The sequence below is a fragment of the Macaca mulatta genome, chromosome 14 (genome assembly GCF_049350105.2).
Source record: "Macaca mulatta isolate MMU2019108-1 chromosome 14, T2T-MMU8v2.0, whole genome shotgun sequence".
In the NCBI taxonomy this organism is placed as follows: Eukaryota; Metazoa; Chordata; class Mammalia; order Primates; family Cercopithecidae; genus Macaca; species Macaca mulatta.
In genome coordinates, this window is record NC_133419.1 from 1,028,495 (window position 1) to 1,031,234 (window position 2,740).

Here is a 2,740-nt window from a genome sequence, read left to right on the forward strand (position 1 = left end):
GCTGGAGGCTTCCCCAAGGCTGTGAGACAAGAACAAGAAGAAATGAAGACCAGCATTGGGAGACAAAACCATCCTGATTAGTTTCATTTTTATTTATTTTTTGTAGAGACAGGGTTTTGCTATGTTGCCCAGACTGGCCTTGAATGCCTGGGCTTAAGTGATCCGCCTGCCTCAGCCTCTCAAAGTGCTGGGATTACAGGTGTGAGCCCTTACAGGGATTCCCAAAGTGCTGGGATTACAGGTGTGAGCCCTTACGGGGATTCCCAAAGTGCTGGGATTACAGGTGTGAGCCCTTACGGGGATTCCCAAAGTGCTGGGATTACAGGTGTGAGCCCTTACAGGTGTGTACCTGGCCCTTATTTCATATAATATGATTATCAAGATGTAAAAGCCAGCTGGCGGGGTGCAGTGGTTCATGTCTGTATTCCCCGCACTTTGGGAGGCTGAGGCTGGCAGATCACCTGAGGTTGGGAGTTCAAGACCAGCCTGGCCAACACAGTGAAACCTCATCTCTACTAAAAATATAAAAATTACCCAAGTATGGTGGCGGACACTTGTAATCCTAGGTACTCAGGAGACTGAGGCAGGAGAATGGCTTGAACCTGGGAGGCGGAGGTTACAGTGAGCCGAGATCACACCACTGCACTCCAGCCTGGGTGTCAGAGCAAGATTCTGTCTCAAAAACAAACAAACAAACAACAACAACAATAAAACGAAGATGTAAAAGCCAAGAGAATTTTTGACTTTAGTGTTTGAACTAATGAGAGGGCTCTGTAATATTGTTGGAGACGAGGTTGATGAAGGAAGAACAATAGCATATGTTTACACCAGTAGAAACCAAGTTGAAATATAATAGAAAAATACCTCATTAACAGCGGCCTCAAAACCTACAAAGATTCCTATGTAGAAAACGTCAGATGGAAGGTGTCCAGGCCATTACAACATTGCAAAGGGCATAAAAGAAGACTTGACTGATGGAGAGGTATGTCATGTTCATGAATGAAAAGTGTCAGTTTTGAAAACTGAGGTTAATTTTAAAAAGTGAAAAACGAGGTCGATTGAGGTCGATTCTCTGCAAACAGCTGTTCACGATCCCAGTTGAGTTTTTCGTGGGAGTTGGCTGGCTGGTCCAAAAGTCCACGTGGAAGGCCAGAGAGCCAAGCAGAGCTAAACGAGTTTCAGAGAAGAATCACGTGGGACGCCTGCCTCTCAGACAGCGTGGCGTTGGTGCAGGGATAGGCAAGCGGATGGCTGGAACAGCCCGTGTGCTTACGATGATGCTTTGAGGCAGATGGGTGCTCCACATCTACAAGGAAGGAGGGCTGTCCCCCTGAGTGTGCTGGCTGGGCTGTCCCCTGACTGTGCTGGGCTGTCTCCTGAGTGTGCTGGGCTGGGCTGTCCCCCTGAGGGGGCTGAGCTGTCCCCTGAGTGTGCTGGGCCAGGCTGTCCCCCTGAGTGGGCTGGGCTGGGCTGTCTCCTGAGTTGCTGGGCTGTCTCCTGAGTGGGCTGGGCTGTCCCCTGAGTGTGCTGGGCTGGGCCGTCCCCCTGAGTGTGCTGGGCTGGGCTGTCCCCCTGAGTGGGCTGGGCCGTCCCCCTGAGTGTGCTGTCCCCCTGAGTGGGCTGTCCTATGTAGAAACGTCTCCTATGTAGAAAACGTCAGATGGAAGGTGTCCAGGCCATTACAACATTGCAAAGGGCATAAAAGAAGACTTGACTGATGGAGAGGTATGTCATGTTCATGAATGAAAAGTGTCAGTTTTGAAAACTGAGGTTAATTTTAAAAAGTGAAAAACGAGGTCGATTGAGGTCGATTCTCTGCAAACAGCTGTTCACGATCCCAGTTGAGTTTTTCGTGGGAGTTGGCTGGCTGGTCCAAAAGTCCACGTGGAAGGCCTCTCAGACAGCGTGGCGTTGGTGCAGGGATAGGCAAGCGGATGGCTGGAACAGCCCGTGTGCTTACGATGATGCTTTGAGGCAGATGGGTGCTCCACATCTACAAGGAAGGAGGGCTGTCCCCCTGAGTGTGCTGGCTGGGCTGTCCCCTGACTGTGCTGGGCTGTCTCCTGAGTGTGCTGGGCTGGGCTGTCCCCCTGAGGGGGCTGAGCTGTCCCCTGAGTGTGCTGGGCCAGGCTGTCCCCCTGAGTGGGCTGGGCTGTCCCCCTGAGTGGGCTGGGCCGGGCTGTCCCCCTGAATGTGCTGGGCCAGGGCTTCTCTACATGGGGAAATTAGGTGCCTGCTTCACGCTCTAAACAAAAATAAATACCAGTAGATTAAACAACTCAGATGTGAAAAGCTAAACCTGAAAACGTTTAGAAGGCAAACAGGCATAATATTTATGACCTCAGGGTAGGAAAGGGTTTCCTAATAAGTCGCTAAAGTCACAAACTGTCAAAGTAAAGAGAGAGGTGTTTGACCACATTACATTGTAAAAACTGTGTTTGAAAAGAAACAACATAACAAAGTAAAACTACAAGCCAGGGAGTGGAAGGAGGTCGTCTCTGTGCATCTAGCGCTGAGGCCGGACTCCAGGAGATCTAGCAAACTTCACCGTCCGACAAGCAGCCCAAGGTTGAGGTGGGGGTCACACAGGATGAGACAGGGACAGGCGGGGGTCACACAGGGGAGACGGGGACAGGCGGGGGTCACACAGGGGAGACGGGGACAGGCGGGGGTCACACAGGAGGAGGCGGGGGTCACACAGGAGGAGACGGGGACAGGCGGGGGTCACACAGGATGAGAC